Raw genomic sequence first — 8,376 nt, 5'->3', positions numbered from 1 at the left:
TGAGAGGCCTTTGACTGTCTATGAGCAACAAAGGGATTATATTGAGAGCTGGTGGGCTTCCAAGATAAGGATTTGTGTAATTCTGTGACTATTTTCCACTTGTATTATAATACAGAGATTGGGTTTTTAGGCTGAGGCTTTCCCCGGGTTATTTCTTCTGTGTTATGTGTGATTGATTTCTCATTCTCAGTTATATGTGGTCTCTTGATCTTGCTCAATTTGATTAAGCTTTCGCAAAGTGTTGTAAAAGTAGATCTTGTATTGTGTTTTAGTATATTGCATAATCTGTTGATCTACAGTGGGAAATTTCTACATAAATAAGCATAATAAAACTTATTAAAGGCACTAGAAAGCATGTAGTGACTAACAAGATTAGAGAGAAATCAATGTTCCACAAATAAATAGGAAATTCCCTTTTTAGTTCAACTACAGGCATAAGCCATACATTCCTACACATGATTAGTATTATGGCATGCTTACAATCATCATAATTAGGTTGATTTATTTTTCAAGCATAGTCCACATAGATGGTCATCAATTATTCATTACTATAGGCATGAAGCCAACACATTTGAGCATCCAATTCTCATTCCACATAAAATGACGTTACTCAATGCTTACAACACTTGCATAGATGGTTACCTAGGTGTGTTTCTTGCATAAAGGGCATCATCACAACACCGTGACAACAAGGCACAGATTCATCATAAGTTCACCCTTCTAATCACAGTGGCCCATGAACCCTTCACACAATAAATACAGTAATGGCTTACATCTCAATCATGAGATCAATAATGGGGAATGCATTTACATACACTTATTTGGAATTAATATTGGAGTTGGAAACTGAGATAGGTTGCAGCTCTCCACTCAAACATAGATGAGCTACAACCATTATTACTTGTAGTTGTCACCCCCAAGCTAGATTCCAAGCTTGAGGTGGAGTGCTTTCAGAGGAATTTGAAATCAATATTATTAGCTAATACCGAGTGTCTCAAGACCACATTGCCTTCACCACCAACTATTAAAATATTTCACATTAGGCATGGAGTGCTTTCTTTTATACAAAGGGACTTATATTACAACATCCTAACATCTCTAGGGATTCAGTCATAAAATGTCTCAATTTAGATATGGAGATAGAGATATATAGTTAATGAGATGGAGGATTTATCAGCCATATTACCTTTGAAGGGATAAGAGTGCACATCCCAACAACATAATGGAATCTTCCACCTGTGCTTTTAGCCCAATTCCCATGGAACTACCATCAAGTGCTATCAACCCACTAGCCCTATGTGCCTCCACCTTTCAAAGGTTATCAACTAGCAAGGTCTCTGGTGGATTTGTCAGCTCTATAAGGTACAACCATTACTCTATGATTATCAATCAACAAGTCCCATGTTTTCTCAGCCAACTATCATCAGAGTTCGTCTTCTCCCTAAATTCTCTCAGTTGTTGAATCTTCTTTGCGCTCTCAATGATGTGCTTGACCCTTGGGAGCCTCTTGACCTCCTCTTTTCCTTCAACGTCTCCTCTTCTACTCATTGTTCTTACACAATAATTCTAGACTTTGTGTTCTCTGTATATGCCTCCTGCCTATGTGTGTGAGAGAGATCACAGGTATGAATAGAACTTCCTGCATGTTCTCCTTCCTTCTCCCAAAACAGACTAACCTCCCTCGCTTCCCCATGATTTGCACAACAATCCATGTCTTGGCAACGCAACCCATTCCTATCTTTAATTTTTGTCCTTATCTTGCTTGTGGTAGGCGTTGAAGGACACTTGGACCAGTCCTTCCTCTTTCAGATAATTTATTACCTAACCAACACATTTAATTCTTTTCATCCAACCATAAATGTTATTTAAAAACAACTAACTTCTCAAGCAATGGAATATGTGTCCCTCTCTCAACCATTTAAAAATAATTACAATTGTTTACAAAAGAGAAAGGTTAACTAGGGGTCACAATTAGGAGATGGGTTGTTATTGCTATGTGTCATTAGCCTTTAATTCCCCACTTTTAAAACTTGATCAATCTACTTCTTGGTTTTTCTCACACAAGAGGTGATGGAGGAGAAGAAACTCACTTCTGGTTTACTATAATCCAAAATTGAAACTAAAAGATAATCTTTGATCCAAAATTAAAATTAAGAAATAATCTCTTGACTCTAAATTATGTATCATAATATTAATAAAGATCTTTTGGAGTTTCATATCTTTATAATCAATTACACACAAATTTCTTTATTCACTCTATATCTTTATCACATAATATAAACTTTAATAATCACAAACATAATCAATTTCACATAATATAAACTTTGATAATCACAAACATAATCAATTTAAGTTATCTTTTCATAGCAATAATAGCCCATACTTACCATCCCAATATTCACAAATATCCTTTATAGAGACCAAAATGAAAACAAAATTTAATTTTAGCCCAACTCAAAATACCATATACAAAAAAACCACCTACTAAATCTATGACATATTATAGTTACTATATCCTAAAAGACCAACAAAGAAAACATGTTTGTATGGATAAATTAATAGGCAAACTCAGTTTGCAATTATACCTCATAAAAAAATTACTCATTAACTTGTTAAGAAAGTTGACTCAAGCATGTAGCCTCTGCATGGACTCATACAAGAAATAATAATCCTTATCACTTTTGTCACTTAGTTTAGTAAATATGGTGTCTCATTATTATCTAATTGCTTAGATAGGTATTATGTATTAGTTACTATATCCTAAAAGACCAACAAAGAAAACATGTTTGTATGGATAAATTAATAGGCATGTAAAAGTCTTAACTTATAGCCCAAAGATCATCAATACCGAATATTTCACAAACAGAACTTTATATGAGATGACATACCTTGATCAACAGCGGAAGATGTAATGGCTGCCATCTACTTTGATCTGACTCCTGACTGTTCCTCTTCTTCAGAATTCGGTTTCTCTCCTCTTGCCCTCACTTTCTTTATGTGCTTCTTGATGGAGAAGAATGCAACTCTTGTGTGTGGGAGAGAGAGGACCCAATCCTTTATATATTATTTAACTCTAATCTGGTACGTCCATCATATACCAATTCAACGCTTAAGATCTAATGCTTTAGATTAGAAATTGCTTTAGGATAAAATCTAAATGCTTTAAGATTAGATCGGGTCACATGAAGATTAGAAACTGCTTTAACGTTAAAAAGCAATGAGCCTTTTGCTGTTTCTAATAGCAGTTTCTAACATTCTCCCACTTGACCCGACTATTCATAATATTAAGTGTTGAACATCATACTATGATAAATTGCTGAGAGTTATGGCGGTTGTGCACTATTAATTCAATGCATTCCCTTCCATATACTACAATACCAGCAATCCATCAATTCATACTCATAATTTATATAAAACAGCATAATGGTCCACATAATGTCTTATATCATAATGATTAAACATAATATCTTTATAAGACTCTTTCTTGTTTAAAATTACATAAAATACGTATTACTACATTAAAACAAGAAACACATGATTGTATATCAGAAACACATAAAAGAGCTCAGAATGTCACACATCAATTATCATTAATACAACCAAGACCCATTCTTTGAATATGTTCCTTAAATTGTCTTGGTTGTAACCCTTTCGTCAAAGGGTCTGTAATCATAAGTTTTGTCCTGATGTGCATGATTGACATTCTTTGTTTCTGAACCTCATCTTTCACAACAAGATACTTCAGTTCCATATGTTTGGCACCTTTAGAGTACTTGTCGTTCTTTGAGAAAAATACTGCTGCAGAGTTATCACAATAAATTTTCAGCGGCTTGCTAATGGTGTCGAAAACCGCAAGTCCTGAAATAAAGTTCTGCAACCATAATGCATGAATTGTGGCTTCAAAATATGCCACAAATTCTGCCTCCATAGTGGATGAAGCAACGATAGTCTGTTTCACACTTTTCCATGATATGGCACCTTGAGCAAACATAAACAGGTAACCAAAAGTCGATTTTCTAGTATCGATGCATCCAGCAAAATCTGAATCGCTATATCCAATCACTTCCGATTCATTGGATGAGCATGTAATCTTTCGTTGAGAGAAATTTCTTAGTCTCATGCAATATACTTAAATTATTTGCAGCAAGCAAGACGTCATCAACATAAAGGACCAGATAAATAAACTTGCTCCCACTGATCTTTCGGTATATACAGTGATCAACCGTATTTTCCTTAAAACCAAAAGATGTAATAATGGTATTGAACTTAATATACCACTGTCGGGATGCTTGTTTAAGCCCATACATTGACTTCTTAAGTTTACACACCAATTGTTCTTTACTTTCTACAGAAAAACCCTCAGGTTGATCCATATAAACATCCTCATCAAAATCTCCATTCAGAAAAGCTGTTTTCACATCCATTTGATGCAACTCCAAATCATAATGAGCTACTAATGTCATTATTATTCTTAGTGAGTCCTTTTTCGAAACAGGAGAAAATGTCTCCTTGTAATCAACACCATCTTTCTGAGTGTAACCCTTATCAACAAGTCTAGCTTTATACCGTTTGATATTACCACTAGAGTCGTGTTTGATTTTAAAAACCCATTTGCATCCGACTCTTTTACAGCCATGTGGTAACTCAACGAGATCCCAAACTTCATTCTGTTGCATGGATTTCAGTTCTTCTTTCATGGCATTAATCCATTCCTTTGACTCTTTACTTTCTACAGCATGTGAAAACGAAACTGGATCCTTATTGATTCCAATATCATAATCTGATTCTTGCATATAAACCACATAATCATTAGAAATAGCTGACCTACGATTTCTTTGAGGTCTTCTTAATGCTACTTGTTGTGGTTCATGCATATCAGCATTATGTAAGTCATTTCCTTCAGGAAGTACTTCTTCATTTATATGTTGTTCATTATCATCATGATGTTATACAACAGCTGGAACAACATTTGGAGTAATAGTAGATGGAGGAACTATTCTAGGTAATGTAACATTTACCCTTGTTTCCTTTATTTCTACTATTTCTCTTCTAGTACTCCCACTGACTTCACCATTCTCAATGAATCTTGCATTACCAGTTTCTAATTGCCTCTCAACTTCATTTACAAACGTCTCAAGGACATTCACAAATATCAGTGTGTATTAGTTCAAGAAGCTGGCTGCTTCTAGTGGCTCCTTTCTTATTATGTTATTATGTTTGGTTTGTTTACCTTTAATACAATCCACACATAATTCTAGATCACTAAAGTCCAAATTTGACAAAATTTCATTACTTACTAATCTCATCATTCTTTCTTTGGATATATGACCTAGTCGTTTATGCCACAAGAAAGCAGAATTTTCATTCAACATGCTACGTTTTCATCCAACATTATTTACTACATTCAACAAGGAATTCGCATAAGTGTCATTCAGTTTCAATTTATATAAACCATCAATTAGAATACCATAACCAACATTATCAGCATTCTTATATAAATCGAAACAACCAGATCCAATCATACATCTAAAACCAGAAATATCCAATTTACTTGCGGAAATAAGGTTTCTAGATAATGAAGGTACATAAAGGGTACTGTATAAGTTTAATACATATCCACTTTCTAGAATTAGACGATAAGTCTCTTTTTACAGATACGACATTGAACACTCTTTAGTTCCTTCTTTTCCTCATCCTGCCCATTCTTAGCAGGTGCCTTTTTCTTCTTGAAATGACTTGATTTTCCTTTCTTTTCTTTACCAGCTTTATTACTCACAAAACTTACTGAGTGATTCACTTGATTTTTCAAACGTCCTTCTTCCTGAACAAGACTACTGGCCAATTCATTAACATTCCACTTATCCTTTATAGTGTTATAGTTAATCTGAAAAGGTCCATATTCAGAAGGTAGCGAGTTCAGGATGAACTGGACAAGAAAAGAATCCTCTACTGTAAGTCCCAGGGAGTTTAACCTTGCTGCAATATTAGTCATCTCTATAATGTGCTCTTGCATAGTTCGCGACCCATCAAACTTCATGGTCGTGAGTTCTGCCATAAGAGTACCAGCGAGTGACTTATCAGCTGAACGAAAACGCTCTTCCACAGACTGCATATATTCCTTAGCACTTTTTGTTTGTGGAATTGTTGACTTGATGTTGTTGGCAACAGTCATCTTAATAAACATAAGGCTCAATCTGTTACTGCGTTCCCATGCTTTATGGTGTGATTTTTCTGCCTCAGTACTGTCTTTTGTAAGAGCAGCAGGCTTATCCACAAGGAGTGCCAAGTCAAGATCCTGAATACCTAAATGGAAATTGACTTGTTCTTTCCATTCAGAAAAATTAACACCAGTGAACAATGTAACAGATGAAGCATGTGTATTCATGGTAACTCCTGCAAATTAAAAATGAAATCACTATAAGCTCATAACTAACGCGATTCAGATGTAGACATAATAGTATAATATAGCACTCCTTTGGGTAGATACTATCTTATACTTAACATAATTAAATACCAAAACATAAGCAGGTAATAAATATATTCAATCAAATAGAACTGACATCTTTGGATGATCAATATTTATTTAATCAAAATATCTATTAAACCTCATCATGTCAACTAGTTATAGAACAAGACTTTCCTTTGGGTAAGTTCTCAGGTTCTATCATTAGTGACGCCAGCTTTAATTGGTATTTTTTATAACTGGCAATTTCTATCAATAATCGTTATGTCAATTATGCACTAAATGATTATTCTGATTTTGACCACTTTGGTGATTAACAAAATCATAAATCTCATGTGCATAAATGATTTATAACACATACTTGATGTGAAACAACATTCTGATTTTGACCACTTTGGTGATCATAAATCTCATGTGCATAAATAATTTATAACACATACCTTATGCAAAACAATCAGTCATAGAGCAATTACTTTTATGCCCAAATTTCAAACAATTATTTTGGATTTCCATTACTGGAAGGAATTCTTTATGCCGGAATCACATGAACGGTTCATTCAAACAACAGATTGGACATGCATTTCCGAAAAGGCATTCTTTATTTCACTGCAAGTTAATACATTCATTCCAACATACACAGCGAAAGAGCCGATTTCACAGTGGATCCTTTGCCAGCATTATTCGAGGGAAACCCGAACTCATCTCGATCCTAACCAGCATGGTTTGGGGCTAAATGATTTTAACCTAAAGGAACCCAAGGTATAAGCCACCGATGACGGGCTTCACCGTAGCGCCTAGAGGGGAAGCTCAATTTCAGTGTAGTCAAAACGTTTTGGACTTTCAGATTGACGGATCAGCCTTTTCGGGATTCCGCTTACAATGCTTCGCACCACGGCAAGCAGAGGCCTTAGAGCCCTCATTCAAGGGTCGGAGAAAGCTAAGCTATTGGTTCCGAAGCGCTACACATGAGCTGAGACTGTGGTGCATAAGTTGTTAGACGCGCGCTATATGGGCTGAGACTGTGGTGCATAAGTTGTTAGACGCACTGCGTGCCCAGCACCAGGCATTAGAGGATATTTCTTCTGAGCTTCAAGCCGAGAGAAATGCGTCGGCCAACTCAATCGATGAGGTTCATTGGCCGCAGAATTATGTGCACGTGGAGCTCAAAAATAAGCCAATTGTGTGCCTCAAACTTAACATTTATGCATTATTGACCCAATGCTACAGAATTATGAGTGGGAACGAACAGGTGGATGTTGTGAGGTGACATGACTGAGGTATGTCATCCACGGGTTCGATAAAGAAAAAGAAGAGCCATCCAACAAAGTGCCCTAGACAAACCGAGATATAATTGCAGGTTCAAGCTTCAATCTTTTTCTAGAAGCGCAGAACGAAATCCTTGATACCAAATCAATAGGCGCATAGTCAAAGGACTCATGAATGCGTGATCATTTCATGAAACCCCCACAGTTTCCCGAAGGCTCAATCACATGAGTAAAGCACAGAACAGATCAATTGCAATCATAGGAAATATTCAGTTATTGATTGGGCCTCTGATACCAAATGTAAAAGTCTTAACTTACAGCCCAAAGATCATCAATACCGAATATTTCACAAACAGAACTTTATATGAGATGACATACCTTGATCAACAGCGGAAGATGTAATGGCTGCCATCTACTTTGATCTGACTCCTGACTGTTCCTCTTCTTCAGAATTCGGTTTCTCTCCTCTTGCCCTCACTTTCTTTATGTGCTTCTTGATGGAGAAGAATGCAACTCTTGTGTGTGGGAGAGAGAGGACCCAATCCTTTATATATTATTTAACTCTAATCTGGTACGTCCATCATATACCAATTCAACGCTTAAGATCTAATGCTTTAGATTAGAAACTGCTTTAGGATAAAATCTAAA

Source organism: Pinus tabuliformis, chromosome 7 (assembly GCF_031772625.1).
Source record: "Pinus tabuliformis cultivar Carrire ecotype Pingquan chromosome 7, CPIR1, whole genome shotgun sequence".
NCBI classification, from domain to species: Eukaryota; Viridiplantae; Streptophyta; class Pinopsida; order Pinales; family Pinaceae; genus Pinus; species Pinus tabuliformis.
Note: the sequence above shows the minus strand (reverse complement) of the source record.